The sequence below is a fragment of the Neovison vison genome, chromosome 6 (genome assembly GCF_020171115.1).
Source record: "Neovison vison isolate M4711 chromosome 6, ASM_NN_V1, whole genome shotgun sequence".
Lineage (NCBI taxonomy): Eukaryota > Metazoa > Chordata > Mammalia > Carnivora > Mustelidae > Neogale > Neogale vison.
Genome location: NC_058096.1, coordinates 32,308,539 through 32,334,142, shown reverse-complemented (window position 1 = coordinate 32,334,142; position 25,604 = coordinate 32,308,539). Strand labels below are relative to the sequence as shown.

The 25,604-nt window shown below is 36.7% G+C and overlaps 1 protein-coding gene and 1 pseudogene across 5 annotated transcripts in view; both read left to right on the top strand.

The window, feature by feature from the left end:
• ROBO1 (roundabout guidance receptor 1) overlaps positions 1–25,604 on the top strand; it is a 1,191,004-nt gene that overhangs the window by 514,494 nt on the left and 650,906 nt on the right. The gene's annotated exons all lie outside the window — the stretch shown is intronic.
• LOC122910897 lies at positions 22,991–23,173 on the top strand (annotated as a pseudogene).

Sequence of the window (25,604 nt, the reverse complement as noted above, 5' to 3'; positions counted from 1 at the left end):
TATCCTGGAATTAGAATATATTGTTTTGACCCATACTCAGAATCTTTGTCAATAAATTGATTTCCCAGTGCAAAGGTGGTTGGAACAAGAATGGTGCAAGTGGTGTCAAGCAAGCGGAGTGAAACAAGGTTGGGAACCAAGGAATTGGGGAAATAGTGAGGCTATGTGATTGTCTAATGTCATCAAAAGAAAGTGGAATCAAGTGGCCAGTGCAAACCGGGATACACCACAGTTAATCACAACAAGAAAACATCTTGACCTTGAGTCAGGCATGAGCTTGAGACCAAAAGATAAATTTGAAATCAAAATGATATGTAAAATGAGAAGTGAAACTATACAACTCAAAACTATCAAGCAGACTGATGTGACCATCCATATTATTAATATTTTCATTGAGTGGCACAGATAGGAGTAGAATATTACCCAATCAGTTCAATGCTAATGTTTTTCATTTTGAGACCTAGAAAAAAAAAAAAAACTTAGAACCTGTGAATATCGTTTTCAGTGCAACTTCAAACGTATGGCATTGTTATTTGTTATTGTAGTAGGGGTGGATTTTGTTTGTTTAAATCCATATTTTTGGTATAAATGAAACCTGAAACATCAAAAGAACAAGAACATGATGCCATGATGGCATTTATTTTGTGGTTTATTTCCAGTTAAGTGAAGGATGGCATTTCTTTCAGAGCTCATAACCACTGGAAAGGAACCTTGCTTCATAGTGTACCTGTGATCATTGTTCTTTGCACTCAATTATTTGGAAGAGAACTTGGCAGTGACTTTTTCTGGTTATTTTCTTTTTCAGTTCATGGGTAGTGAATGATTACAAATATATCATTCTCCTATTTTGATCCAAAATCTGATTTTTCCAAACATCATGAATGACTCATACTTTGCTTAAATCCCTAAACAACAGATTGAAGGTCATCAGATTTCTGTTTCACTAATTTTAGTGTTCTTGTATCGTGCCAAATAAGAACCAAAGTAAAGAATACTGAGAATTATATTCAAAATAACAAATGCTTGTGGAAGGGTGATGAAATTACTGGAGTTGCTAGACTTTAAGAACAAGACTTAAGATGACCACAAGGAAGACCTGTGACAGAAACCTTCTAAAAGTCATAACTACATGTAGTCAGCTAGACATTTTGCATTATGACTGTAAAAACTAAGAATAAAAGCTTCAAGTAGATTGGTTGTTCTCCATTCTTCATAAGTGGGTCTTTTCAGGGGAAGTTTTCAACAATCCAACTGTGGACTGGCAAAAACAAAAAGAAAGATGGAGTCAAAGCATAAGAGTCCCCTTGCCATCCTCTCCCACCACATCAGCCTAGACCAGTTAACTCAACTCCTGCTTCTTTCTCAACCTTTGTAGCATGTTGGCCACTGAGTAAGACAGTAAAGTGTTACAAGATGTGGGACAATGTTAAAACTTTTTAAAACTTAGATTCATCATGCCTGGATCTAGGTCACTTTATTTTTAGAAGCCACTTCTGGAGTTCTGCTCTAGAACAAGCTCAACTCTGAGTATTGAGTGACAAGATGAGATCAGAAGACTTTCAAGATTGGACTCCTGCAAGCTGGACATAGGGTTATAAGTAGCAGAGAATACATTTTTATATATTCCTCTATTTTATATGTAGCCTTTCAGAACAGCAGAATCCTATAAAACCTTTTGTGGTGATGGAAATGTTTTATTGTAGCTTTCTAGCACTTGAAATATAGCTAGCATGACTGAGAAACTGATTTTTCAATTTTATTATATTTTCATAAATTTAAATTTAAATAGCCACATGTGGATAGTAACTGCCATTTCAGATAGTACTCTTTGATTATATAGAGTTCACATCTTTCTCTACCAACACCAAGAAGAATCAAATATGCAAACAAAAAGCATAAGGGAAAGGTAGAATGATGGGAGAAATTTGAAAATACATTAAAGCTCTATTTTTTCTATACAGCATGGGAGAGCAAGCTTCTAAATAGTTACTCTTTGTGTCAGTGTTTGGAAAGGATTTTTAAATGCTGAAATGTTGAGCCAAATAAGTGCAAAGTTTATACCCACTTAGATTAGTATAAAATGGATTGGGCACTGATTCAAACAGAAGGCTATGAAGCCAGTTGGGTTATGACTTCATGTAGCTGTAACCATCCATTGTCATTGGACACCAACCAAACAAGCCTACTCAGGGTTTGGGCATCAGTTTATTTTATATCATATAACAATGTGCTTTAAGATTTCTGTAAGTACTCAATATCATTAATAGGAAAACGATCCTCGGGCTAGAATGTGAATTCCATGCTTAAATGCATCATCTATGTTCTCATATACCATGAAATGTTTGGGATTCTCGAAGCAGCTATAGCAATCACCGCCCACAGAGAAGAAAATGGATGCACGCGTCCGTGTTCGGTAGCCAAGAAGGATATTTTCCATCTCCTGCAGGTTTTCTCACTTTCTGGAGGCTTAAAACTGAGTATTCATGATTTTCACATTACCAAATGGGTTTTGATCAGTTCTTCCCTTTCATTTTGCTGCCCTTTTAGTCTTTACACAATTATAGATCCTTTAACTAAAACATCTTAACCAAAATCATTACAGATAGAAATTACATGTTTGTGAGCTTTCATTGGATTTTATTCCGATTGACACACAACTTAAATCATTCATCATCTTGAAGAATATCTGTACAAAGAAACAGATGTGTGGGGGAAGCGTCCAAGAAAAGAAACAAAAGATTGATTTATATACACATGCATATAATAGCTCATCAACGAATACATTGATTTATAATGGCATTAACTTTCCCAAATCCTTTCTAAATTTGGGGGGAAAAAAAGAAAAGTACATAAAATTATAGGTACTCATTACGTATGTACTTATTGCAGTCTGTTACTCACAATTTTGAACCTGATATTTTTGATGCTTTGCCCTTTTGTCATGCATTAGTACCGTTGGAAATTGTGTTTTCTCATTCATAAAATATGTTCCATTATATTAATATTTATACCTTTGTAATTGCATTACAATTATTCAGAACAGATGACTTAAAATATTTAATAGGACAAAATGAAAAATATATATTAAATGATTTTTATAAAAGGTAAGAGTTATTTTATGTTATATATAAATATATATACTACGTGTAACATATATAAACACACATATATATAATAAAAACAGACATTATAGAAACTTTATTATATATTGGTTTCTACATTTTAGTACGTTTGAAAGAGTAATAAAATTGTGTTATTTTATTTTCATTATTAGTATCATAAAAAAAAATTAACCCTTAAAAAAAAAATTAACTCTAAAAACTCTTTCCTGGGGCATCTGGGTGGCTCAGTCGGTTAAGTGTCTACCTTTGGCTCAGGTCATGATCCCAGAGTGCATTGGGCCTCCTGGCCGGTGGGGGGTCTGCTTCTCCTTTTCCTTCTGCCCACTGCTCTCCCTGCTTGTGCTCTCACGCGCTCTCTGTGGGTCAAATAGATAAAATATTTTTTAAAAATAAATAATAAATAAAAGTTCTTTCCATACCCATTGCATTTTTCCCTATTTAAATTTATTACTTTCCTTCATACAACTTAAAATATTTACAAGAAATTTTTTATATGTGATTTTATGTATGTGCTCTCTCTCTCTCTCCTCTAGATATTAAACTCCATCAGGGCAAGCACATGCCTGCCCTATTCTTATAGTGTAACTGGGCTTCACTCTACCTAGCATATGGTAGGTTCCCAGGAATAATTTATTAAATGTATGGATGAGGGTGGAACCTGTAAGTAAATAATAACTATAATTTGCTAAGCTCTGACCTAGATACCTCAACAAAGATCTATTTTTCCAATTTTGAAATTAAACCCTAATAATCTTTCCATTAAAAAAAAATAGAGATACTCAACTCTATCAAGATGAGAAAGATAATGCAAACAATTCTGTGTTACGTTTGTTTTACTTTGCTCAGGACACAATATCTTATTTGATGTGATAATTTCAAAAACTCTATGAAGTAATTTTGGTTTGATATGATTTTGAATGTTATTTCCAATAAGAAATACCTTCCACAGACCTCATAGTTTAAAAAAAGAAAAAAGAGGAAGAAGAAACACCAGCATTCAAATCAAGCTATTCTGATTCTAAAATGATTTTCTTCATACTCTTCTGCCAGTATAACCCAGAGACCTTCAATTTTAAATAAAATTGAGCTAATGTAAAAATAAAAGTTTTTGGCAGAGATGTAAAATAAATCCTGATTGTATTATCTTATATAATAACTGAGATTATTGCTAAGTGCTGAAGGTCTTTAAAGATTTATTTTTGGTGTAGTAACAGATGCCAGTCCCTACTTGTTCCAGCCCTAGCTATCAGCAAGTAGTAATGTTACTCAGTACCTTTGATCTGAAGTCTCAAAATGTTCTTAGAAAACGTTAACCAGTCCTATTAATTTATCAGGAGTCCTATCATCAACAACAAAGAGCTCTATAACTAGGCTTTCTGATTTACATTGAGTATTCTATTCCCAGCTTGAGGGACATATTTTTTAGGGGCAGTAATACCTACATACCAGGCATCATAGTAGATGTGGCTATAAAAAACTAAAAGGCACAGCTCCTCTCTTGTAGGGACCATGCTGTGTAGTAAAGGGAAAGATAATAAATAGTTAACATATCCATAGTTGAATGGATGGATGGGTGGAGAGAAGGAGAAAGAGAGAGATGAGACAGAGATAAATTGTGTTAAAATTAAGTAATATATGGTAGTGAGGTGATAACCAGATAAAGAGCTTTTAAAATCATGTATTTAAGTTGAAAGAGACTAGCCAGTGAGAGATTGAGGGAGGGGAACCTTAGAAAGAAGCTTATGTACAAGGGAACTGTGGTGAGAAATATTTGGCATGTTAAACTGCTTCCGTTAGTTTGGGATGGCCAGACCCTAGTGGGTTGAAAAGCCAGGTGAATAGGTCCTGCGTATCCAAATAAGGCCATGGTTTAAAGCTTAGAATAACATATTCTTACGTTTGCCATTGTTAAATTTAAAATCATTTTTTCTAATAGGGCATATAGAGAAGCTTAGAGACCCATTTAGTGTTTACAGTTGTTGTCTGGGCTAAAGTTGGTATGAGAATAGGGAGAATTATACAGTTTGGAGGTAGATTTTAGGGGTGGAAATATACTAACTTGAAAACTTACACGATATAGGGAGTTAGAGAAGTGGAATATTTAAAGGTGACCAAACTGTCTTTTGGTTTTAGTAAGTTACTGGTTGGTATATAATTATACCATGTGCCAATACTGTACCAATTATATTACTATAATACCAAGATAACAGCTATAGTTGCCATTAGAGACCTCAAAGATGTTTGTACATTATTTGTCATGTTTTAGGTGGGAGAAAGGAAGAGAAGGGAACAAAATGAAGGGAGGAAGAGAAGAAACAAGACATTCAAGAAGGGAGATGCAAAACAGTATGATCTGATGATGAGACAGAGTGAAATACAAAATGAGCCAAGTCCTCAGGAAAGCAATAGGAACGGAACCCAGTGCATGCATGGAGGGACCCGTCTTCGTTAGCAGGAGACCGCCTTGTTTTGTTGTAACAGGGAGACAGGATAAGAAATTGGAGGGCATAAATTGCTGGATTTAGTTGAAAGAAAATAGAGATGTTCTCTAATTGGTGGCTTCCATGGTCTTTTAAAAAAAAGTTGAAAACAATATTCTAAACTGAGTGTGCAGATTAAAAGTAGCAGTAGGAAAATTAAAGGAAGAAGATATGAAACAGATGATATTAAAGTATATGAAAGCAGTCCTTGTGGAAAAATGAAATAAGATTGCTTGACAATGTTGAGTGCCTATGTGAAAACTTAGATTTTTAATTCACTGCAGCTGATAATCTTGCTATCTTTTCTATCGTAAGTGAACATTTCTGGTTCAAGTTTGGACATAGGATTGTTAATTCCATTCACTGCTAGAGATTGAGAGTCCCATATAGCAAATACCTCAGGAAATCTCAAGGTCTGCCTGGCCACTTTTAAAATAAAATAAGTGAAATTTGTAAGAGCTCATCATATACATCCCAATTTAGCAAACGACTTTATACCTTATTGTCTTATGTTCTGCCAATGCTACTTCATTGTCTCATTTATGTGAGAAATACATATATACTTCAATACAATATATATTGTGTATTTTTATAGTAAAGACGAACAAGATTCTCATGTAGAATACTTTTAAAAAACTATTGTCTCTGTCCTTTAAATCAACAACTATTATGCCTAAATTTTGTTAATGTATTTACAGAGTATTTTCTTATCCTGTCTTTTCATTTCCCACTGATCCAATCCAAGTTCTCTCTCCTTTCTTTTCTTATCTAAAGAACTTTTTTTTTAGCGATGATGCCTTAGTTATGATGTAGTAACAGATAACCTCAAGAATTTTAGAACAGCAAGAGTTTGAAACAAGAAATCTCATCTTTTTCTTGCACTTCGTATCAAATACAGGTCTGAGAAGTGTCTGTGAATTTCAACTCCTCAAGTCAATTGGAGTCTAGCATCAGTGTGAAGAATATGAAAATTATCTACAAAAACTCCTTTTTTTTTTCTCCCCAACTTTTACTTAGGTAGGCTTAGAAAGAGTGAATGACAATGTGGAGTTAACCCTCAGGAGTCCCTGACTTCCTGATCATTTCCTAGACCAGAAGGATTCGAGTGGTTAAAAGATACCCCTTAGAAGAAATACCTCAAAGGTCGTATTGTTGGATAAAGGTCAAATGAGTTACCTTGGGAATTCTATCCATCAGAGCACTTTTGTGTTTTTGTTTTGTTTTACTTTGTTTTAGTTGTTTTATTCACTCTCAGATCAGAGATGACCTCGCCTTTCAACCAAGAAAACATTCTGTTTAGATCTGCGCAGATCCACTTAGAGAAGATCTTTCACCAACTTTGCCTCCCTTGAGTGCCTCAGACCAAGTACAAACTTCACATTTGTCCAGAAAGCTCTTTTCTAATCTTGAGGAAATCACACTGGTCAATTAAAATGTGGAACAACTCTAGGAAATAGCCCTTGATTCCTGACTATTTTCAAGCTAGGTAGTAGAGCAGTTTTTTTTTTTTTCCATTCAGTGACATAATCATGAAATTATAGGTGTCCCAGTTGACTTACAATGAATTCCCTTTCAGATTTGATACAATATTCTTTGTATCTTATACGAAAGAGGTTTATAAATATCTTTTGCAAGTAAATTAATTTTTTTTAATACCAAGGAAGCCTGACAAATTATATAAGCAACCTGGATCATGCAGCCAGAAAGTACTTTGTGGGGGTTGAGGGTGGAAATTGTTACCAAAAAGTAGACTTAATATCAGTTCCTGAAAAATGGCCATAAAAATGCATGATGGAAGAAAACCTTTTTTTCTTTTTTTCTCTATTTGCTCACAATATGTTTGGAAATCATTATGCAGAATATATACAACCTATTTTTACAGTATCTAATACTGTTTAGTTTTTATATCCACCTGATGTTTAGTCTTAAAATAAAAGGAAAATAAAATGAATGTTTTTGCAGCTGTTCTAAGTGATGTGAAAATGGGAATCTGCAAAGAAATATTCACGTTTTTATTTTCTTTAGTTTGAAATGTATCCAAATTAACAAGCTAACATGTATAACAAATACTCTGTTCCTTGAAAGACAGATAATCCTTAAAATCAACTATAATGCTAACAAATTGGTTCAGTATTTACCAGGATCTTATCTATAGAGAAAATTCTACTTTATAATATCACTTGTATGTAATATTTAAAAAGGAATGAAAAAAAATTTTCTGAGGTGGGATTTATAAGTATTATGGATGTAGTTTGGTTTCTATTATTCTTCATTTCTGTGGGAGAAAATTAATATTGAATTAAATATAAATTGATCAGAGTTAATTTTCAATGTAGTAAAATATTACATTATATGCCATATATATATATATATATATATATATGCCATTTTATTTGACATTGTGATTGTTGCTATCAGAATTTGAAGTTCTCTGAAACTTTTCACTGATGGTATTTATAATAGAGTGAAAAACAGCATTATCCTCAATCCTACTCAGGTAGAAAATTCATTTCATTGGAATATCTCTGTCTTCTGACTCAACATTATAAGACTTTCTATAAAACTCCTTGTAAAACCAAGAAGGAAAATGACACCAAAATAACTAAATTCCTTATATTTAAGGAAAGGTTTAAGCTAAACTCAGCGAAAACTTACAATAAGAAAGATCTTTATAAATCATAATTTATGCATTTCTCTTTTTCTTTTCTTGAGAGAGAAAGAGAGTGCTCAAGTAGGGGGAGAGGGGCAACAGGAGAGGGAGGGAGAGAATCTTCAGCAGGCTCCACATCCAGCTTGGAGCCTGACACAGGGCTCCGTCCTAAGGCCCTGAAATCAAGACTTGAGCTGAAATCAAAAGAGACTTATCCAACTGAGCCACACAGGCGGCCCACTTTATGTATTTCTAAAACATTCAAATTCTACATTTGTGTCACTGAAGTTATTATTAAATTCATTTCCTATAAATTCTGGAGGTCCCAGCCAATACACGGGCATGCATACATACCTATGGCATATAGAGCTCAAATTTATATTTAATATATATTAAAAATTTTTAAAAACTATCTTCTTACATCTCTAATACAGTGACTCTGAGCTCTACCACAAAATACCAAGTAGAGTATTTCCAAACACATCCCAAATGACATATTTATGATGAGGAAGCTAGAATAATTTTATGCATAATTCCCAGGGATCCTTTGGTTATATAACTAGGATGGCTTTAAATTAATTTTAACTTAAGTCAACAGTTTTTTCAGTAAAATTTCAAGAGCCTAGATAGACAAATACAGATATAAATATATGCAAGGGCAAGTACAGCACATTCCTTGAAGTTTTTTTGTCCATTCTTTCTTACTGTGTATTTTTAAATCCCTCTAAAGCTTGAGAAACTGGGGAAGGGAGAATGAAGTTAGGTTTGTATCTGGCCTCAGAGGCCTAAAAAAATGCCTGCTGATAACCTCCAATTTACAAAATGCGTTTCAAGATTAAAGAACTCCTCTTGGACACTTTTACCTATCCAAAACTCGGGTACAAAAAATTATCATGCTTTATGAATAGAAGTAAAAGGGAGTACCAAAAGTGACTGGGAATTTTAAAAGAAGTTGTGCTTGAAAATGAAGGTTTAGGGACAACATCCAAGGTTCACAAATTTTTACCTATACATCTTTTTTTTCTCTGCTGCTCAGTAAAAGCATCCCTATGCAAATTTACATCTTTAAAATGGCACATATCGGCATGGACATTGCAACAAACTGTTCATGGTCAATACCTATTTTAAATAGATTTTTAGAAGACAGCCTCATGTTAGCAGGCTTTCCTTGCAGTTGGTTGGCCAACATTAGAATATCGCTCTTAGTTCCACAGTTTGGCTATTGTAGACATTGCTGCTATAAACATAAAGCACCTAGATGTCCATCAACAGATGAATGGATAAAGAAGATGTGGTATATATACACAATGGAATATTATGCAGCCATCAAAAGAAATGAAATCTTGCCATTTGCAATGACTTGGATGGAACTAGAGGGTATCATGCTTAGCAAAATAAATCAATCAGAGAAAGACATCTATCATATGATCTCCCTGATATGAGGAAGTGGTGATGCAACATGGGGGGTTAAGGGGGTAGGAGAAGAATAAATGAAACCAGATGGGATTGGGAGGGAGACAAACCATAAGTGACTCTTAATCTCACAAAACAAACTGAGGGTTGCTGGGGGGAGGGGGGTTGGGAGAAGGGTGGTGGGATTATGGACATTGGGGAGGGTATGGGCTATGGTGAGTGCTGTGAAGTGTGTAAACCTGGCGATTCACAGACCTGTACCCTGGGGATAAAAAAATATTATATGTTTATAAAAATTTTTTTTAAAAATCATAAAAAAAAAAAAAAGGATATCGCTCTTAGCACACTCCATCTTTGAAGAAAGTTTTGAGTCTGAGGTCTTTGACATTTTTGAATGACCAACTTTGTAGTCATCAACCTTTGGTGTCTCCCCGTGGAAACAGGATCTTTAAGAGATTAACACTAGCCTGGGAGTCGAATAACTGAATCCCAGACTGTACTTCAGGCCGAGGCAGTGATGAATTTCGGGAGGAATTCCCGCTGAAGTTCTGTTTCTCACTGGGTACTGCTGTGACACAGTGCACAAAATACTAAGGTAGGCCATGAGCAGCACTACACAACATGTTAGTGTGATCTGTGGTATTCAAAACCAAACTGAGATGTGGAACAATGTGCCTCATGCAGGTTAAATCTATTTCTTTTTAAGATTTTATTTATTTATTTGACAGAGGGAGATCACAAGTAGACAGAAAGACAGGCAGAGAGAGAGGGAAGCAGGCTCCCCACCGAGCAGAGAGCCCGATGTGGGACTTGATCCCAGGACCCTGAGCCAAAGGCAGTGCCTTAACCCACTGAGCCACCCAGGCGCCCCCCTCATGCAGGTTAAGAGAAGGAGAATGAAGGAGAAATCAGATCAAAAAATAAATGATATTTTTAGTTTTGTTAAATGGAGAAACTACGATGGAAACCAATAAATATCCCTATCATTATTTTCATACTTTGTCCTAATTTTAAAATGTAAATATATACTTAGTGTGCACTTATGAATTAAAACACTTTAGGTGTATACACTGTATTCTTTTTTTTAAGATTTTATCTATTTGACAGATATTACAAGTAGGCAGAGAGACAGGCAAAGAGAGAGGGAAGGAGGCTCCTCACTGAGCAGAGAGCCCGATGCGGGGCTCGATCCCAGGACCCTAAGACCATGACCTGAGCCGAAGGCAAGGCTTTAACCCACTGAGCCACCCAGGCACCCTGCTGTATTCTTTCTGAGGAGAAAATACTTTATGATACACAAATTAAGTGGTTAAAACAACAAAAAAGGTATAATACAAAAGGAAGTCAAATTATAGGTGTAAAAAGTAAAGTAAGGGCATGAAATTAGAAATGCGGTAAGAGGGGAATAACATATTTCAATTTTTCTTCTGTTTACTTAGCATCGGGTTGAAGATATGGGAGCTACATGGCTAGGGCATTTGAAGGGAGAACAATGCACAACTAAGAGCAGGAGCCCATAGACAAAAAATCATCTTGTGTCTAGTTGGGGTTTCAGTCATGTCTCTGTTGCTAAACACGATTTTAAGTTATGTGGGAAGTTTTACCCGCAGTTAGGCACAAGCCTGCATCTACAGTGGCTGGCTGTTTTCCTGCCTTAAGTTCTCCTTCTGGTCACTATATGTCATCTAGGAGTATGACCCTGGTTATTATTCCCTAGGCGAAAAGGAACATTCAAGCATGTCATGGTGTAGTGAGATCATAGGAGAACGCAGTTCTGATATCAGTTCAACCACTGCCCTATCAGATGACCTTGGAGACACCCTGAGTTTCCCCAGCCTCTCTCTCTCTTTTTTTTTTTTTTTTTTTTTTTTAATAAAAAGAAGGCAGTGTTCCCTTTTCAGCTTACTTCAAATAATCATTACAGGATCAAATGAACAAATGGGATATGAACAACTTGTGTGAACCACGAGCTGCAGTAAATGAAAAGGTCGCATCCCATGGCGGACCAACTGAAATCAGACCATCAGGAGCTTCCGTGGTGGAATGGTACAAGCTAGATACTTACTGCATCCTGATTTATCAGGCTTGCTAACAGAGTGCCGGTTGTACTTTATATGATTATGTCAAATTCTGCTAATTTGCCCAGTCCCTGGCCCAGAGTCAACTTTAATTTGTATTTTTGGGTTCCACCTGATATTTTTAGCGGGTGAGAGAGGGCCTTCAGCAATTTTTTTTTCCTGAATGCGTGATAAATTCCTTCTTTCTCTCTCATGTATTAGATTGAATAGGAATCAATCAGGAGTCCAAAAAAAATGAGTTTATACCCTACTTCACTAAGTTACCAAAATTCTCAGGCTGACAGTCGAAAAATATGCTTAGATAAACTCTACCTATTTCCCCACAGTTTTAGCATTTGCTTCTTAATGGATCATTTTCCCTTCATGTTAAACAACATTGCAAAAGGTTTACAATCTCGGGCTTATTTTCTGGAAATTAACAGTGTATGTAATAAGCTTCCAAATATGGCCTTTGTGAGGACATCACCTATTTATGAAAAAGACCAACTGTGCCTCTAGAATTAGCACTATATCTACATCCATTGACTGATTTAATTAAAATGACTGCATACTAAAATCTAGAGATTTAGAAGGGACGAAGACATTCTAATTACATGCAGAAGCTCCCTGAGCACTAAAATATACATCAGGAGCTCCAGCATCAGAATAATCTGGACTGTTTATTAAAAATGGGACATATTCAGAGTGCCTGGGTGGCGCAGTGGGTTAAGCCTCTGCTTTCGGATCAGGTCATGATCTCAGGGTCCTGGGATCCAGCCCCGCATTGTGCTCTCTGCAGGCGAGGAGCCTGCTTCCCCTCTCTCTCTGCCTGCCTCTCTGTCTACTTGTAATTTCTCTCTCTGTCAGGTGAATGAATAAAATCTTTTTTTTAAAAAATGGGACATATTCTGTGTGGATTTCCTGTATGAACACTATTAAATTTGATTTTCTCCTGTTAAACAAAAAAATGGGACACACTTATTTCCTCTTTTAAAAATTAAGATACCAACATCTGTTTGATCTTGCTCCCTGGGTTTTCATAAGAATAAAAAATCACAGGAATGAGTCGATATAAGGTAGTTTTTACCTTGTAAGGCATTTTACAAAATAGTCCTGTTGTAAGTTTATCAAATATCTTGGTGATAGAAATATGAGTGAGTTCATGAAGTAAGTGCGAGTCCAAGGTCCTAATGCTATTTTCTTAGTTTTTACCAATTTATCAATTTTATTAATGAAAGTTCTGTCCCAAGTACCAATAGAATGTTATTGGCATTCTTATTTTTCTTCATTTCTCATTTATTGAGGATCTACTCCTTTCAATCACATAATGCACAAAGTTCGTTAATTCCAACCTGTAACTAGTTCCTGTTGGTTTTAATCAACTGGATTAACATGGGCAGACTGTTCTCATTTGCTATACACCGTCAAGCCCTGTCTACTGAAAGTGCTTGAAAATGTGAGGTTGGTAATGAGCGTATGTGCCATGTGTCTACAGGCTGTGAGGAAAGGGCGACTCTTCCTAATTAGAAAGTATTATTTTGCTTTGAGACAGAGTTAAAAAAAAAAAAAAAGAATACCCAGAAAATCATTATTTAAATGTGTGGATAGAAGAACCCCTATTCATCAGTGTTGTTTTTTGGTTTTTGTTTTTTTTTTTTGTTTTTTTTTTTAATCATCATGATTCATGGAGTTAAAAGTGGAGGGGGGGAACCAGAATGGAAATTGTATGTATGCATTTTATACTCAGAAGTCTTTACTCAGTGCAGATTACTGGTGTGCCAAACGCTGCTTACTTTATTACAGTTTCTACCAAATTATGCATTCCAAATCCTGCAAGAGCCCTCAGGCAAAATTGAATGTCTCTGTTATATTCCACATGAACAGATCTTGCAAGGGAGATGGTCCAGACTCTATCCTAACCCAGGTTTGAGGCAGATGTTACCTCACTTATGGGGAAGTAATTCTCTTAATGTACTTCTTCCTGCTGTCAGTGGGGGTGGGGGTAGGAGGGCTGACAAATGATTAATATTTGACATTATGCAGTGTCTGAGACTAAGTTCTGACTACCAAAATCTCCCTTCATATATTACCACTACAAAAGAGTGAGTGTGTGTGTGTGTGTGTGTGTCTGTGTCTGTGTGTCTGTGTGTCTGTGTGTTTGCCTATACTCCAGGGCAATCATTTGGTCTTAGTGTTTAAGTAGGAAAACACAGTAATGCTAATGATTACAATGCAGAATTTTTCTATATAAATACTACATTAGTGACAATCCGAATAGATTGCCTAATGTAGCCATTGCCTGTTGATTCAGAACATTACTTAGCTCAGGAGTAAAATCAACTATAAGAACAATACCATTTTGTCTTAAGGCTAGACTGTATTTTGGGATTTGGGAAAGAAAGTGGCAGGAGAAGAAAAACTTATTTTCCCATCTAGGCTGTATATGGGTGATGAACACACAAAGCCAATTACTCTGGTTTCCTTATTTTGATTATGAGACAGAAATAGCTTTGCTCAACAAACGTGGAGGTTCTTTTTCCATTTCCTATTTAAAAGAATATACTCATGCTTTATTTATTACATGCCAGTTTTGGGTTTTTTTTCCAATTTATTTATTTTCAGAAAAACAGTATTCATTATTTTTTCACCACACCCAGTGCTCCATGCAAGCTGTGCCCTCTATAATACCCACCACCTGGTACCCCAACCTCCCACCCCCCCGCCACTTCAAACGCCTCAGATTGTTTTTCAGAGTCCATAGTCTCTCATGGTTCACCTCCCCTTCCAATTTACCCAAAAGCACATACCCTCCCCAATGTCCATAACCCTACCCCGCTTCTCCCAACCCCCCTCCCCCCAGCAACCCACAGTTTGTTTCGTGAGATTAAGAGTCACTTATGGTTTGTCTCCTTCCCTATCCCATCTTGTTTCATGGATTCTTCTCCTACCCACTTAAGCCCCCATGTTGCATCACCACTTCCTCACATGCCAGTTTTTATTTTAGATGTTTTTCCATATGTCATTTGATTTTTGCAACAACCCCTGTGAGTAAATATTATAATGTCCCTTTATAGATAAAGAAAGGAAGTTCATTCACTCATTCTATGATTCTACAAATATTTATGAAGTTATAGATTAATCTAGACTCGGCTCTGAGCACTATAGAACATGTCGGAAAAAAATGTACTATAATCTTGGCTTATATGAACTTACTCCTTAATGATACAGGCTTATCTCACATGAAAGGATTATGTAGTCAATGGGAGGGCTGGTATTTCAAATTAAGTCTTCTTGTTCCCTGTTCATTGCTGTTTTAATAACATGGTATAGTAGTTTATGTAAGAAAAATGTTTGTCTCTCCTAATTCCCTAGGTTTACTGGACCAAATATCATCTTTGTTGATTCCTCTCTTGTTTGTCATCCTTTTGTGCTAGAGCATGCACGCGTGCGCGCGTGTTGTGTGTGTGTGTGTGTGTGTGTTTTCTTTCTGTGAGGGAAGAAGATGTCAGTCAAAGAATGGAACAAGCAAATGTAGATTCAGAAGTGCCAAATACATTGAAAATACTACATAACTGATTGAAATTTTAAACACTTTTTTTTAAAGATTTTATTTATTTATTTGACAGAGAGAAATCACAAGCAGGCAGAGAGGCAGGCACAGAGAGAGGAGGAAGCAGGCTCCCCGCTGAGCAGAGAGCCCGATGCGGGACTCGATCCCAGGACCCCGAGATCATGACCTGAGCCGAAGGCAGCGGCTTAACCCACTGAGCCATAAAAAACAAAAAACAAACAAACAAACAAAAAAACAGGGAGATAGACTTGTAAGTTCCTATTAGGCAAAACAGTAGTTAGGGCTAACGTGGACTGATAGTAAGTGTGAATGTTCATACCAGAAGTACTGATACTGATCTCGGGCTTTGTGAATAAAGGTATATAGAGAGTTAAGTGGTCAGATGTTTCAACAATAATCTATTCCATGTTAATTGCAGATGTAGCTATTCTGAACATATATTGAAATGATTTCCCAGGGCCGGATGCCATTTTAGACTCAAGGAGAGCATTTCAAGAAAACTTAATAAATAGAACAAGCAGTCATTCCAGAGCTTTTTTGTTTTGTTTTGTTTTGTTTCCCAGGTGGATAAGTATTCCTTACAAGGCATCCTAGAAAATTGAATTGCAGGGAGGTTAAACCACAATGCAACCCATACCACATAATGAGACAAGTGGCAGAGCTGGAATTACTACACAGTCACACTCTCCTTTAATCACTTGAAAAAAATCCATATGGCTTCCACATAAGAGTTACCCAGTTATAGTAAGAATGTTCATAATTATGGAAGAGTGAGGGAAGCTGTCTTAGAGGGAAGCTGATGTATTCGTTGTCTACTCTCTTTCCTTTTCCCCCTATTCAGACTTAGCAAGTGCAGGAAGGCATTCTGTATCTTATGAAGACCTAGACCTAGGACCAGAATGATTTTGTCTTTTGTTCGCCTCATGCCCATCACTTTTAATGATACTTTTGTTTACCTTTGTTCTAATTGGTGCGGAAGAGTTCCTGCAGGCATTGGAGGCCATCTTAAAGTGAAGGAATGTAAGCAGGCATTCATTATTTTGTCACCAAGCCAAAAGCAGCCCCAAGTCCAGCAAGTCACCATGGTCCAACAGCTCCTTCCCATATCCTCAATGCCATCGTCTTAAAAATGTTTAGATGAACATTCTTACTATTGTAGGAACTAAAATATGCCCTCGTGAGTGCAAATGATAGCCTCTCATTCATCCCAGAGCATGTTTACCTTAGCTTAGTGTCCCTCTTAATGCTCAAGCTACTGGGAGCTTTCCTTGAGGTCTTCTAATGACACATCTGGAGTCTGTTAGTGACCGTGTTACCAAGCAGACATTTTTCTGACTCTGTCTGGCTGTGTACTTTGTCCACTCGTGTGGATTAATAAAATGTTTAAGGAATTTACTTCAACAATTTCTTTTTGGTCTACGTATCAATAATCTACTTGTTTAATGGTTATTTTGGTACTTCATAAATTGAAACAAATATTACGCATATTTTTGCACAGTGTATAAACAAACGGAAATCCATTTTTTAGTTTAGAAAGCATTCAGTGTATGATAATTACTAGTGTACTGACATAAGTCGGCTCACACATGTAAATTCAGCTTAGTCTTACAGACCAGTTTCATGGTCCTGTGGGGTTTAATAGAAGAGGAATACAATTTAGTGTAAGACATCTACTTGGGGAGCAGGTAGGAAAAGTTGTGGATTAATGGAATGCTTGAGTATGTGTGACTATGTACTTCTTTGCAGGGTATATTTTATGATTTATAAATGGATGATAAAAATTCTAAATAAGACAGCCATTTGGGGCTATATTTATGATACAAATAGAATCATAATTAATCTTGATAAGAAATGTTGCTCACAAAACTTTCCTTTAACACAATACCTGGTGCATAATGATTATCGAATACATAGAGCCTGCCACTTAAATTATTGCTATATGCATATCTGTTTTCTAAAGCTGCCACAAAAAATTACCAGAAACTCTGTGGCTTAAAACAACAGAGTTCTATTTTTTTCTCTCGCAATTCTGGAGGCAAGACGTTCAAAATCAAGGTATCAATAGGCCAGCTCTGTAGGCTCTAGGGAAGATTACTTTCTTGACTTGCTAGCTTTTCAGGATTGCTAGTAATCCTTGACATTCCTTGGTTTGTGGCGACTACATAAATCCAATCTCTGTCTTCATCTTCACATGGAGTTCTCCCTTATATGTCTTGTGTACGTGCCCAAATTTCTCCCTTCTAAAAGGACACCAGTCAGAACGGCTTGCCCTAATACAGTGTGACTTCATTTTAACTTGCTTCCATATATAAGACCCTGGATCCAAATAGGGCCATATTCATAGGTTCCAAGTGGACCTGAATTCTGGGGGATCCTGTTCAACCCAGTAACCATAAAAATTGCATAAGTACTTAATGTTTAATGATATGAGAGATGTGACCATAAGTTAATGAAATACTTGTTTGTTAACATATAATGTACTATTTGCCCCAGGAGTAGAGATCTGTGAATCATCAGTCTTACACAATTCACAGCATTCACCATACCATGTGCCCTCCCCAAGGTCCATCACCCAGCCACCCCGTCCCTCCCCACACTCCAGCAACCCTCAGTTTGTCTCCTGAGATTAAGAGTCTCTTATGGTTTGTCTCCCCCAAGTTCCATCTTGTTTCATTTTTCCCTCCCTTCCCCCCACAAACCCCCCGCCCTGCCTCTCAAATATTGAAATACCTGTTAACCAATACACTATAAAATCCTAATGCTCATTGTTCATCCAGGTATTTTGTGAGATACAATACATAATATAGTCACCATCCCACAAAATATTTGTTCTTCTTTTTTTCTTATAATTGCTCTGAGTTATTTCTCTATAAAATGAATTTTTGGTCGCGTGATTTTGAGGGGTTAGAAATAAGATTTCTTTTTTTCTTTTTCAAGTTTTTATTTAAATTCCAGTTAGTTAATGTATAGTGTTTATTAGTTTCAGGTGTAAATTCAGTGGTTCAGCACTTAACTGTGACACCCAGGGCTCATCACAAGTGCCCCTCTTAATCCCCCTCACCTATTTAGCCCATCCCCCACCCAGCAACCCTTTGTTCTCTACAGTTAAGGGTCTGTTTTCTGGATTTTGGTCACAAGACTTTTTAACGCAAAGTGTCATTACCCAACCTGCTGACTGACATAACTCAACAGACATGTTTCTCAATTTCTGCATTAAAAAACAAATATGTAAATACCTAAATAAATACACTTTACTGTCAGTGACAGTGGTTTGTTTCAAGTTGAATACTTTGCAACCACAACAAAATTAGTAACAAAAGCAATCTAAGTAATGGATAGCTTCCTAATAATAGTCAATATACATATAAATGTATTTACTTCCCCGCTGTTCATAAGGGTCTGAGATAAAACCCTTTCTCTTCCCCTTCCTCCTAAACCTGACCTCCCCCCCTCCATACACACACACCTTAAAATCTTACATCCTTCAATACACAGAACAGACACCTTCTTTCAGTTATATTATGAATAAAGTCTGAGGCTGAAATATAAAAACAAAACCAAATACTATAGACCCAGTTATGCAAGCTAGATACCTACGGGTCCTCTAAGGTTCTTGCCTCCAATTCCTCAGCAGCAAGGTCTATCGACTCCCCGAAATATTGCTTGAATTTGAAGTTTTATCTCACCCATCTCGTCTTTTTGCCTAGATCATGGCAACAAAACCCTCGCTGGTTTCCCTGTTCCCCTCCTGCTCCATCTTCACTTGCTAGCAGAAGTGACGTTAATATATTGGGTCACAATATTTCTCTTTTTAAAACCTTTTGAGGACTTCCTATCAGACCTAGAATAAAATCAAAACTTCCTGCCACGTGTCTACTCAACATAAAGCATAATTCTGTTATCCTTTGTGTCAGCCTGTTGTTTGATGTGTCCATGTTCCTTAGTGAAAATTGCAATTATCTTTCTGCTTTACTCCCTTTTGTCTGTCTTCTGGTCTAGGATCTTTATCTCGTTTGGGCATGAACTCTGTCATCTTTGCCCTGGCGCCCCAAGTTTTCCACCATGTCTGGCACGCAGCGGGCATCCAGTAAATATTTGTTAAATGAATGAATCAACCTGCTAGCCATCATAAAAGTAAACAAGAGATCACTTATCTCAAAGTGGCACTAAGAGTGCCTAAAGATGTTTTCCTTCTTACCAGAAAAAATAAAGCTGGAAGCTGATGGCAGTATCATTTATTTTTTTTGCCCAAGTTCTATTCAAAGTTTCCTCCCAACTGCTTCTTTAACAACGAACGTAGACCACAGCCTTCCCTCTCTTCTTTAAACATCAGGAGAACATCATTAGTGTTTAATATTTGAGCACGGGCCAAGGTTTCTGTTTGTAAGTCTCAGGGGGAAAGAATTTTGATAATTGAATGATTTCCGGCAGGGAAGCACATTCCCAAATCCACATACACTCATGTCTGTCCCAGTCTCCTCTGCCAAAATGCTTATTTATTCTGTGTCTGGGGCTTTCTAGTTTAAATAAGTCCCTCTGCCTCATTACTGTGTCCACTTGTATTTGCTGTACAAATTATTTCCTCGTTGATTCTGTGCCATCATATATTACTCGAGGAGTATGTCTTGCAATTCACAGAAGTTCCAAGGTGGCTGTGAGCATTGTCACAGAGAATACTGAATAATTTTTCTTGTTGTGGACTGAAGCTTAAAGTAAGCTTTCTTGGCAATTCCTGATCAGCAGCTGAAAAGTTTCTGTTGTCAGCAAAGCTCAAAATAGTAAAGAAAGTTGGGGGAACTCTGTTATTGCTTTCCTTCTCTCCCTGCCTTAAAAAAATGTTTGTATTTTGTTGCTTAAACAGATGACCATTAGAAAATGTACCTCTCTAGATTCCTCTGTAAGGCCAATGGCTGTCAAGCCTTAAATTTCATTGTCCTGAATAAACAGACTTTGTCTTCTGTTGTTTCAACTTTTCGAGTCATCTGAAAGGGATGAAATTAATAAGCTACGATTGATGATTCTTGTAAGGGATTTGGCTGTCAGGACAGTAGGAAGTTCGTTCTTTTTGGAAATTTTGTAAAGGTTGAAAATTTTGTAGTGCGTGTACCTTGGCACTGTTTAACTGTTTGGAGAGAGAACAAAGATGCCACAGTTACGTGAGGGTGTTTTTAAAGTTCTCTCTATGTTTATAGTTTTTCCCAATGGTATCTGTCCTGGTCCTTATGAAAGGTAAACAGAGCTTTATTGTTTTCCTCCAAAGTGTTCTGCAGCAGTAGGAAACGTAAGGTCCGCAGAGTGTTCGAGGCATGAGTGAGACAACAGTGCTAACTGACAACCATGATATTGATAAGACCTAGCACTTGCAGAGTGCTGACTGCAAGCCAAGCACTGTCCTGAGGGATAGTGTTAATATGAATTAACTGGTTAGCGTGCTGTAGAGTTTTTTGGTTCTAGTTACATATGGGATACTGCTATGATCCCTGTTTTACAAGTGAAACAATGAGACCCAAGCAAGAGCTGGAGGCACCCAGATATTAAAGGACACGGCCAGGATTTGAACACTGACACAGTAACTCCAGACCTGTGTAGCGCAGTCCACAGGGAGGAAAGGAAATGGGTGTGAAACTGGTGTGTGATGAAGGCAGCAGAGACTTCATTAGTAGAAACACTGTTCAGTAGGCTTTTCAATCAAACACTACATGAGGAGTGTTAGGATTCTCTTTATTTTATTTTTTTATGTATTTATTTGACAGACGGAAATCACAAGTAGGCAGAGAGGCACGTGGAGAGAGAGGAAGGGAAGCAGGCTCCCTGCTGAGCAGAGAGCCTGATGCAGGGCTCAATTCCAGGACCCTGGGATCATGACCTGAGCCCAAGGCAGAGGCTTTAACCCACTGAGCCACCCAAGCGCCCCAAGATTCTCTTCAATATTCATCATCACGAAGACAAACGTTTACAATAGCAAAAATTATTTATATTGTTTTCCTGGAACAGAAGCTAAGAGAGAGTTCCTTTACCAGCTGCACAATTAATGACCCACGGAATATCACTTTGTCTCGGTTTCCTCATCTGCAGACTGGGGATTTCATTAGCGCCGACCTCACGGGGTTGTTGATAAAATTGAATTACCTATACCTAGAATTATAGAAGATGGCGTGGCACCTTGTGAGTTATGTGTTGGTTATATTGTAAGTCCTAAGGGTTTTCTTTGCAAGTTTAAAACTGTAAGCCATCCAGAATAGAATGCTACATCTCTACACACAAATTAGTGTCAGCAACTCTAATCATCAGTTTTAAAAGAGCATAGTGTATATACTTTAAAGATCTGATACCAGAGAGACAATTGAATTAAATATTTTATTTCCAGCCCGTCACTGGGCTGTCCTTAACTGCAGGGACAGATTGAGTCAGAGACACAGCCAGACCCCACTCAAGGGAAAACCATATTTGATGTGTGGTCCCTAATGGAATTAAAGTTCTAAGAGTCTGTCCGTGTTCCTTAGGGAACATACTGCTCAGTGATAAAATGTAAGATTCTTTCATTATTGTTTCAGTCAATTTGGATAAGCCTTTCTTGTTTAGTTTTGACTCTGTATAGGTTACTTATCATGATACTAGGCATGATAAAGCATTTTTCCCAAAGTCTCCAGTGAAAAGAACTGGCAGATTTCCTAATTACTATTCCATTGTTTCCTTTTACCTGCCACATCGTACCTTTGCCTTTTTCCCTTTGCACTTTTTTCTCTGGGGCACTCACCACCTAATTTTCTTTACTTCATTTTTCTGTGTAATAACTTTCTCGGGGCTCGTACTCCCCTACCTCCCCCACTCCCAAATCTGGAAAGACCTCAGAGCTAGCCAGCTGGTTGCCTAATCAAATCAGATTCCAGGTTAGTTGAAAGTCTGCAATACCCAGGTGGCTGAATGTATAAATGAAAACTAGGGAAGACGCGAATGTCTGACTTTGCAGTTTCTAGCCACATTCACATACGTGTAATTGTCCGGATACATTGCAAATCCTACATGAAGTATAAATTCAGAGGAATATGTAGATGCCTCCCAGTAGTTTTCCATGTGAAAATATTTTGATTGAAATTCAGTACTCCAGAGTATCTGGAGTTAATAAAAAGAAATTTTTTATTCTGTCCAGATGAATGAATTTAAAACCAAATTTTCTTACTGAAGAATAACAGACTATGTGATCTTTTGGAAGCAATGTTAAATAGATCCAGTGGTTTAAAAAATGTGTATGTTATGACTGGATTAATTTTCTTGTATTTCTAACTTTAAAGCAGGGAACCAAAATTCAGACATTTTAATCATGTGTGGTAGTTAATTTGAAATTCAACTTGGTGGGCAAATCTCTTGATATTCTTTCATGCCACTTATGACTTCTTGTAACCAGACTGTTTCAGCTGTTAACATTCTATTTTCAGAATGCTCTTATGTCTTGACAGCAGAACAAGAGGGGAAAAAAAGAAACAAGCCATAACCAAAGAAAAAACAGAAAACAACTCATTATGCTGAACATTATCTATAGTATATATTATAATATCATATATAATATTTTATTCAAATACAAGAATACAGTAAGAGAATCATTTTTAAGTCCTGGATTGATACTGATAAGTTTCATATAGAGAGTTAGGGCATAGCTACTAAATTATTTCCATTGTCTGATCTAAATACGCCTCTCCAGCTTTGCGCAGTGGCAGTATCGTAGCCAATGAGCTTTATCCGAGGCGCGATTATTGCTAATTAAATACGCCTCTCCAATTGGCTTTGACCACAAGTGTACAGCCGTGGATTTAGCTATATGATGCCATCATAGAAGACATTTTATTAAAACATATTTGACACCTTTTTTTTTCCCACAAAAGAAAAGCATGTTAAATTTAGGGACACATGGAGAATTTTGTGTGCTGAAAGTGTCTTCTAAAGACAGTATTTAAAGGCTATCATGAGTGTATTTATGTACATGGTTTAAAGAAGGATTATATTTGCAGAGGCATCCTTTCCTTTCAAAGACTATCTGAGTGAAATTTCTTTGGTATATATCATTTTATTTACTTGTTTATTACATAAAGAGGAGAGCCTACTTGAGTAATACATGGATCCGAGCATTAAGAAGCTAACAGTCAGAGGGAGCGGAGAGAACAGTTAAGGATACTTTTACGTTGCCTCCCCTAATTGGTAAGCTCTTTAGACTTTGTAAGGGGACATGTTTTTACTAGGCAGTATGACCAGTGGTATAATAAGAAAACAAACCAAAGAGGAAAACTACCTCATGGCAAGATCATGGACAATGGAGTCTGCTAAACATAGATTCAAACCTTTGCTGTGATATTTCTCATCCATCATATGTCAATAAAAGGGGAGGGTAGGGGGGCTGGGTGATGGACCCTGAGGGGGGTATGTGCTATGGGGAGAGCTGTGAGTTGGGAAAGTCTGACGATTTACAGATCTGTATCTCTGAAACAAATACATTCTATGTTAATTTAAAAAATAGTAACACTTGCCTCATGGGGTTATAGCTAGAAGCAAAAGAAATAGTACGTAAGTGACTGGGACACTGTAGATAATTCATGCATAGGAGCTATTAATAGCAGCATTATGAGAACATTGGACTGAGGAACATGTCCATCCTTCTGATAGGAAAGAAGTCTGTCAGCCAGCTCTAGAGACTTAGTAAAATTAAAGTGTAGATCAAAGGAAAAAATTACATATGGTGATTGTGACAAGTAATGCAGTTTGTGGTTTTTGTTGTGGTTTAAAGAATTTACTGCTACCTTTATGATGCAACTAAGGCACTTTGTGATGCCTTTATTAGTACCTGCCTTCCTGCATGCGTAAATTTCTGCATATGGTGGTAACTTTCTAGAGCTCTCATTTCTTCAAAGGAAGGAACACATATGATCTATCCATCCTGTGTTTATCTCATATCAAGTGTCTAATAACCTCTGTATTTGTTGAATTCAAAAACGAAATATTGTGAATTTCTAAATCATCAAATTTACAATCTACCCCTCATGAAATTTCAGACCCTTTTGGAATTGTCATTTTAATACACCAAGTGCTTCCCACTTAGGAAGGGTAACAAAAGTATACTTAATTTTGAAAATACCTGCATTCCTAAAAGTCTCATCATTAAGTTACTTTAAAATTCCATGTATTTTAATCTGCTTTTAAATTACATCTGTTGTTAATTAACATTTTATTTGAGAATGACAGCCACAAGAATTATTTTTTCTCATTGAGGCTAAATTAATATCACACTCTAAAAGAAAACATAGTTTTGGGGAACCTAGTATCTCGGGCAGTTAAGTGTCCAACACTTGATATCAGTACAGGGCTTGATCTCAGGGTTGTTAGTTCAGCCCCACATTGGGCTACATGCTGGGCATAGAGCCTACTTAAAAAAAGGGGGGGATGCATAATCGTAAAGCTATGTATTTAAAATAAAATGAAAAATAATTGAATACATACTAATGGATATCATTTTAAAATGCTAAATTTAAAACACAAAAACACTACCCTAACATGTTTATGTCCGGAGGAAGACATTAATCTTGACATTGTACTTTAATGTATTCTTTAATACCCTTAAGTATTGGATTTTCAAGTGGAAAATATAGGCATAGTTACTACAGCAAAAATCTGATAATGTCTTAAATAAGTGAAAATTTGGGTTTTTTTTTTTTTCATAGAACAATCTGAGCACAATTGGTATAGGTCAGGTTTCATGGGGTCAAGAAACACAGGCCCTTTTTATCAGGCCATTTATCAATGGTCCCTGGCCATTCTTACTACAGAACTTTCACATTGTGTTCCAAAATGGCTGCTCAAACTCCTAACACCGTGTTCATTTTCCAGTCACATCCAGGGGAAAAAGAAGAGAAAGAGGGGGTCCTCCCTTCAAGGCTACCATAGAGTTTGCACACATTTTATTTCATATCACAATGCCCAAATGTATTTACATTTCACACCTAGCTACAAAGGAGTCTAGAAAATGTATTTTTCATATTAAAAGATGAAGAAAGAAAAGAGAGAAAAAGAAAAGAAAGAAAGGAAAAGAGAAAAAAAAGAAGCTAAAACTCATAGGATTTATTACCCAAAAATGAAGGAGAAACTGGATAATAGAGGACATCGAAGTAGCTCTGATAACAAGAGTTTACGTCAAAAGGGATTCCACCCAGAATTTACAACATTATTCTCATTCTTGCCTTTCAAAATTACCCCACAGCACATTGTGCTGAATTTTCAGGGAAAATAAATGTGAATCATATCATCCTGAGTTATTGTTAGTTATAA